Consider the following 8,243-nt stretch of genomic DNA (forward strand, 5'->3'; position numbering starts at 1 on the left):
GTCCCAGCAGTCAGGGGGAAACGTTTTTTTCATGAAATAAGGTGGCCCGTCCGGTGGGTCCCTGCTATCAGGTGGAGGAATAATTATTTTGCGTGTAATAAGGAGGCACTTCCTTGCGGCAGCCTGGACCCAGCTGTCAGCCTCTCCACGTACAGTACTCTTCCGATGGAAGTCGGTCGTTGACCATGTTGACCACGCCGCGCCGAGAGCACCAGGGCGGTGGTCTGGACGATGGTGAGGCCTAGGAAGGGGACGATGCGGAGCCGGGGAAGACGCAGCAGTGGAAGCCCGCGCGGAGAGGAGTACGAGGGTTCACTGGTTCGGCTGCGATGTGAGGCTGCCGCCGCCGCAGAATAATAGGGGGTGTGGGTAAGTGGAGGGATGGCCTGGCCAGCGGTGGGAGTAGTAGGGGGCGGTGAGGCCTCCGCGGCAGCACAGCCGGCCACGGGAGGCAGGAGCAGGCGGCACGACCGGCGCTGCTTTGGGCGGCTGGAGCAAGAAGACCAGAGGTTGAAGAAGCACGACGGCCGTTGGATGGACATCGTACGGCCACTGCAGCTAGAATCGTTTATATTGACTAAGTTGACAAAGCCCTTGGTACGTCAACTTAGTAGGCCCACAGGTCAGCTTCCGAAACGGTGCGCCCCAGATGTCAGGGGAGGAATCATTTTTTTGGCGGGTGAAGCTAGAATATCCGAGATTGAAGAAGAAGCACGGCATCCGTTGGATGGACATCCAACGGCCACTGCTGCTAGAAGCGTGTGTTGACTATAAGTTGACAAAGCCTTGCATACGCGTCAACTCTGTTTTTTTAGGGGACGCGTCAACTTAGTAAGGCCAGAAGTGTGTGGCAGAGAACTTATAGCCCATTTGAGATTTGTAAGAATGTGTAGCCCATTTTTGAATTCTAATGGAATTACTACATCCCATTTACAGTTTGTTAAAAGTACAGCCCATTTCAACCAACCGTTCAAAACAGAATTCAATAAAATTTCCCACATTTTGATGGGATCCGAAATATTTTTATCCCGAAATTTCTAGTCAGATTAAATACAATTTCAATATAGATTTATATTACGTAAAAATCCAACGAAACATTGCGCTCGCAACAATTAATGAAATTAAAATTTTCAATCTCCAAAAATAATATTTTATAAAGTAATCACGTGTTTGGTGCATTTTTTTATAGTTACTGCCCAGTTTTTATAATTACATCCCATTTATTATTTCTTAAAGCCCATTTTCTTGTTAAGCCTAATGCATCCCTCCTAGGAAAGATTTGCAGCCCAACGGGGCGGAGAATAACAACTTGATCTTGCCTGGGTATTCCTAAAAAAAGTATAGCTGGGCTAGCCATTTTCAGCTTGAAAAAAATTAATATCTGGGCTGGATATCTGGCCTGGGCTAGACGGGCCACAGCCCGCCCAGTTAATACCTGCAGCGATGTTTTCGTTGTTGTTCAGAGGAGAAAAATTAATATCTGGGCTAAACATCGAAAAATTCTGCAGTGCTCACACCTCAAAAACACAAATACTGCTCGAGCTGCTTGGTCCCAGCTGTCGGCCGCTTCTTTTGCAATTCTCTCGTTTATTGACTACTACATAGGTTGACAATGGTGTGGGACCGTGATGTCAGGAAACCAGGAGGAAGCAAAATAAATTATAGTTATATATATATATAATAAGGAGGCACTTGCGTACGTGAGGCTATGGACCCGGTGGGTCCCCATTGTCATCCTCTCCAAGTAAAGTCATCTCCTCGCCCGCGCGCGCTTTCCGCCCGAAACAGTTAGCGCCGCCCGCCCCGCTTCCCGGTGCAGGCGATTGCTCCGCCTTCAAACGACACAAGTGCCGTCCGTCCGTCCATCTGCCGCCAACATTAATGATACGCGGTTGCCGAGGCGGCTACTCCGGTGCCAGACGTCCGTCCCTCCGCCCGCCCACCATTGCTATATAAACTACTGCGCCGGCCATAGCCGCAGTCATCCGCATCCGTTCCATTTCTCCTCTCCACACCACTACTACCCACCATGGCTTCCTCGCGCTCCAGCGCTCTTCGGGACGGGCGAACGACGGACCATAAGGAGATGGCAGCCATTGTTGCCGACCGGCTGGCCGGCAGGCAGCCAGAGGACGACGACGTCCCAATGGAGAACATGGTAGTCGACGATCCGGCGCCAACCCCCTCCTCCGCGCCATCCTCGCCGGTGCATTGCACCATGACCATCGGCGAGGCCCGTGCCCAATATATGGACAGGGTGAGGCAGATGCGTGAGGAGCAGTTCTGGGAGGCGCAGGCCGACGCCGCCTACAACCACCATCTCCTCCAGGAGCACCTGCAGGCGGAGGAGCAGATCGCCGCGGAGCGGGCGGAGCAGGAGGCGCTGCTTGACTCGTACCGCTCCGCCCGCAAGGGCCGCCTCGAGCGCTGGCGGTACCACATGCGGGTGGCGGAGGCTACGGCCGCCTACAAAGAGGCTAGCAAAGAGGGCGATGAAGCAGGCGAGGCGCTGTTTGGCGAGACCGAGGACGAGGCAGAGGACAATGCCGGCTCCGACGAGCCCCCTCTCCGCTGGTGTCGACGAGGCCCTGCTCCGCCGAGGCCCCGCGGCGCGAACAACGAGGCAGAGGACACCGCCGAATCCGCCGAGGCCCCGCCCCGCCAACAACGAGGCAGAGGACATCGCTAGCTCAGTCGAGGCCCCACCCCGTCTGCAACGTGGGGGAGGATTTCCACCGCTCCGCTGAGGCGCCGCTCGCCGGCAACGAGACAGAGGACATCGCCGGCTCCGCCGAGGCCCCACCCCGCTGCCAACGAGGCCGCGCCACACAGAAAACGAGGAAGAGTAGAACACGGTAGGTCGCCACCGCTCGGGTCCAAGTAAGGCCACCGCTGCCACCCTCCGGTTGAAGCCAAGCTAGGCGGGTTGACCATTGACGGCCGGTTAGCTTCTTGGCGGCGACGTGGAGTCGGAGAGCTGCGCTGGAGAAGAACGTTGCTTCTACTTAACTGCTGGTGCAGTTGGCTGACTGACATGTGGGCCCAACAGGCCACATGTCAGTTACGCAACTGCACCTGCAGTTAAGTCACTGAAGCTTCTGTTCGGCTCAGCGGGACACAGGTGGGTAGCTTCGGTTAATTAATTATACCTCTAGCGCACCCCTTTTTAGTTGAAGAATGTATGGAATGTAATGAAATCCGGCATGTTTATATGAAATCCGACCGTGTATGAATGAATTTATTTCGATTAGTTCGAATTCTGGTATCACTGGCATTGGATGAACATGCAAAACAATACGTACTAGCATTATTCCCACGGTGATCACCTCGTTTGCAGCAGTTTCACATGTACTCCCTCCAGTCCTTTCTAGTCTGCATACAAGTTTTGTCTGCAGTCAAAGTATCTCTACTTTGACCAATCTTATACAAAAAAGTATGCACTTTCACAATGTGCGAAGTAAAAAGGAACAGAAGGAGTACAAAGAGTTTGAGCAGCTTTTTAGCGTCTCTGTACATTGCAATCAAACACACAGGCCTGGCAATTCATAGAGAACATTCAGAACAATCGATGATTATGCATCTCAGCGACTCACATGTCAGAGGCAATATTTACTTCACAACTAAAGAATAAAGAAAAAATTGATCGACGCTGCTGACAGCAAAGGGCGTCCCATTTGAAAATATCAAACGCATGTCTTGCTAAAATCAATGAGCAAAATTTGACAAGGTTGTCCCATTCCAAAATATCAAATGCCTACGATTGTGGAATGGGCAGGGTTTGTCATCAGTTCGGACATTGACATGGCACCTCGTGCTAAATAAACCAGCTGTTCTTTTTGTGCAGTTCCACCAAAATCAACCAAATTCGCGCGTAGCTTGTATGATTTCGCGCTTATATGTTGCAACGCCTTGAACTTATCGGCACCTCCTTTCTTGTGGTGGAAATGAATGATTCGATGTATTCATGAACATTTTGTGCAGTTCCCATTGAAATCAAGCTGAGCACCCCTGTTTGCACAAATACAAAAAAGTGATTAGTATAAAGCAAACTGTACTATGAATTGACAGTTTCAAGAGGCAAATACATGGTCCATGTAGAGCACACTTTTAGAAAAATGGAACTCACCAGAAAGAATCCTAGAACAACATTGTACTCGCGCATCACAGCAAAAAAATGGAGATTTGTCAGTCCTTCTGAGCTGAAGTTAGTTTGGTCTTGTGGGGAGTAATGTAACAATCCTTCAACTGCTCCTTCTGATGAGAAGATAGACAGGGCTTCTTCATCCTGGCATAATCGGAACTAGTCACTTCACGTACTCCATATTCTTCTTCAGAGGAAGATGATCCTGTTGTGCAAAGACAAGAGGACTACTAAATGCTAGCATCCCTTTTTGCTCGAAAAAAAGGAAAGGAAATATTTAAAACAGCACAGATGAAGCACTTCTCAAGGACAATACCACTTTTTCATGACAGTATCTAAACAGTAGCACAACACCAATAGAGATGACAAAGCTCAATCATATGGATGAAATCAGTGGGCGAGTACCAACCTTTGTCAGGAGGCTTATTGTGTAGAGCATACAGATGAAGCACTTCTCCGGAACCATCTGTTGCTATCTACGGTGGTGGCCATGCTTACTATATACTCCTCGATTAGTTTAATGTTTCCAACATTTTCTTGTGCAGTTCCACTAAAATATATGGTATCTTCAAAGAAGATCCCTGTTTGCACAAGTAGAGATAATTACATATTACATTAAGAGTGGCATCAAATCAGTGGCAAAACAATTGATCGTTCCAGCCATAGCAATAAATTAAGATGCAAAACTATATCATTACTTGTGTCATCACAGTTCCAGTGCTTGATTACAGCATCAGGAGTTGATTTTTGTTTTTCTTCCGCTTGTTCTTCCCCTTCATCACTTGGTTCAACAACAGACAAGCTTCGCCTTCAATGTAAGATTTGGCATGTCAATTAGGGAGCACAAGTATAGTACTAAACTTAATTTTCTGATGAAAGTGGCAAAATACAGGCCAGCAGTTGTGAAATATCCTTATCTTACCTCAATGGGATATTACGGTGCACATACAGATTGGAAGTCTTGTCTCCATTTGTGCAGTTCACTAAAATCAAGCAACATTATCGTACAAGTAGCACAACATATGAAAGCACACTGCAGAATCATGTGAAAGAAGGCTAGTACTGACCTCTCATGATGCGGAATTCAAACAACTCACAAGAAGAAGATCTGAACCAAATTCGCCTTAACGGATAGGAAGTAAGATCTCCTCTTGTGCAGTTCCACTAAGATCAAGCAATCAAGCAACGTTGTCAGTGTGACATTTTGATTAAACTGCACAAAACACTCTTAAAACAAAACTGTTTTGTGCAGTGCAACAAAAGGTCACAATGGCAACGAGGTGAAGTAGATAACCCTGTTTACATAGAGGTGCAAAGGAAACAATTAGTGGTCAATAACGGTGGATGACACAGAAGCCAACAAAAAGAAGCATCTACCTTATCTAAATGGGAAAGAAAGCAAGACAGTAGCATTTCTCAAACGGTGGCATTGATTAATATTAACATGGAGATTATATTAACAATAAAATTCGTTAAACATGTAATTTGCTTTTAACTATGGCATTGCATCAATTTTCCAGCGGCATTATTAGAGGGTGTTTGTTTACAGGGACATTTTGGTGTAGGGACTAAAAAAAACTCCGTGTCAGTCCCATTTAAACCAAACAGGAGGGACTTTTAGGGACTAAAAGTGGGCATTTGGGACTAAAGAAAGAAGACCCCGAGGGAGTCTTTTTGGGACTTTTTCCAACAGTTGCCCCTGCCACGCATCGCACCTTGTCTCTATTAGTTCATTACTAGGGGTAACATGGTCTTTTAGCATGTCATTTAATAACCTCTAGTCCATGTTTAGTCCCTGGAACCAAGCAGGTAGGGACTAGGGAGTTTTTAACCAAACAGGGCCTTAGATTAACAACAGCTAATGATTTGCACGGGACAGTGGACGCACCAGCACCATGTGCATCTACCGATGTACTGTGGTCATGCACAGTCTGTTGCAACAAAGAACAAACAACCAAGGAGCATATTTGTGTTGGTCCCAGTTTTGTTATCTTTAGACACCTTTCCCTATGTGAGCGCAGCAAATCTAGTCCTGCTCAAACTCTACAGCCTTGTCCCTTCCTTTCCTTTTTGAACTAGTACTTTTGCCCCTTCCTTTCCTCTTTGAACCACGTCCTAGATTTATGCGATACAACTTTCCCCACTACTTCCCCCATTCCTTTCCTCTTTGAACCACGTCCTAGATTCATGCTATACAACTTTCCCCCTTCATTTCCTCTTTGAACCACGTCCTAGATTCATGCTATATACAACTTTTCCCACTACTTTCCCCCACTCCTTTCCTCTTTGAACCACGTCCTAGATTCATGGTATACATGCAGCTAGAGCAATGCATGTGGAGTAAGTAAATTATACCTTAAGGTTCTTGGGGCGTGGTTTGGTGGGCGACGGGACGGCGGCGAAGAAGAAGGGGTCGGAGGCCCTCCCGCGCCGCCGCTGGGTGGAAAGTGAACAGTTGCGCCGGTAGTCCCTCGCCGACGGCGACAGCGTTAAGCCTCCTTCCCTTCCGGGCGGACGGATCCTGCCGGCTCTTTGAGCAGAAGTGAGGGGAGAGAGAGGCCAACGAAGTCTTGTTTAGATCTGGAGAGGGCGAGAGAGTGTGAAGAGAGCAACTACAAGCGCTGAGGCTCCAGCGGGAGAGGGCGAGAGAGTGTGGAGAGAGCAACTACAAGTGTTGAGGCTCCAGCATGTATATATATACTAGAGAGAGTGTGAAGCGTGCAAACCCTAGAAAACATTTTGACCAGTCAAAGAATCCTCCTGGCACAAATTATGCTCAAGTGTAGTTATCGAACCCGAGACCTCAAGTTTGATGAGCGAACAGGCTAACCAGCTACACAACCCTCCCGTTATGTTCAACGAGAGGGAAATAACCTTTTATACATTCCTGCATTCGTGTGACAAGCATGCCATGTTTTTTTATGTGTGTGGGAGTCATTGGGATTTCAATCATAATCGTGTCATGTGGCTTTGGTGGTAAGACTATCCATAGTGGTGCAGAAATAATGCAGCCTTAGTCACCTTACCTCTCTCCACGTAGCACGTTGGGTCCCACCAGTCAGAGGGTGAAACAAACAAATTAATAAGAAAAATTAAAAGTGCCAGGGGTGTATCTTACCTCACACATCTCGCTACTACTCGGGAACACTGTCCAATTGATCCCTCTGTTCGCTCACGTACTATTTTAAGTGAATCCTTATTATAACATGCACACAAAATTTTGGGCACTTGTATTCGACTTAAGTCAGTGTGCCACCGTATCTCGTATACTTACTACTCCCTCCGTCTAGGTGTAATAAGTCACGTTAGAAGGTGCAACGGGACCAAGGAGCGTGCATGTGTGTGTGTGTGTGTTTAACAACATGTGTGTGTTAGAGAGAGCGACAGATCGACCTACTCCTACAGAGAGATGTTGTGTAGTGTACGATTTTAGCCGCGAGAGTCGGTGCATCCTCTCGTTTCCGGGCGTGTCCGGTAGGGACATGCGGACAGCTGCCACGCCCGCTCGTGACCAGCCTGGCCCACCCAAAGCCCTTCAATCGCCCGCGCGCGCTTCCCGCCCGAAACGGTCAGCGCCGCTCCAAAGAATCGGTGCCGCATTCATGCCCGGGCAGAGCGGACGCGATCTCTCACTGGCGCAAGAGTGATGGTTGCTTCGTCCGTCCAACTTACTACTGGGTGTATGTGATTTGACAGCTCATTGGTCTTTATTACTGAGGTGGTGGGACTGCTGGATGTCCCACGCTTTCGGCGAAAGGAGGTACTACTACTAGATTACAATTTTCTCCATTCATGGAGGCGTGCAAGAGCAGTGAAAACACGCAGGCTCAGTGATTACATGGCCCACCTCACACTATCACCGTGCGACACCTAACTCTTTACATAGTACTCCCTCCGTTCCTAAATATTAGTAGATGAGTCCCCGCGCGTTGCTGCGGAACAGCGGTATATCTCTCTGGGCAAAATTATCGATTTCACAGAACTAAAAAAAACTCTATAACCGCATGACAAATGTGGTAGCCAAACTAAATAAACTCCCATCATCATTTAAATCATCCCACATAAGGAAAAAAGATCAGCCAACTCCTACTGCATAATGGGA

Source organism: Aegilops tauschii, chromosome 6, assembly GCF_002575655.3.
Source record: "Aegilops tauschii subsp. strangulata cultivar AL8/78 chromosome 6, Aet v6.0, whole genome shotgun sequence".
Classification (NCBI taxonomy): Eukaryota; Viridiplantae; Streptophyta; class Magnoliopsida; order Poales; family Poaceae; genus Aegilops; species Aegilops tauschii.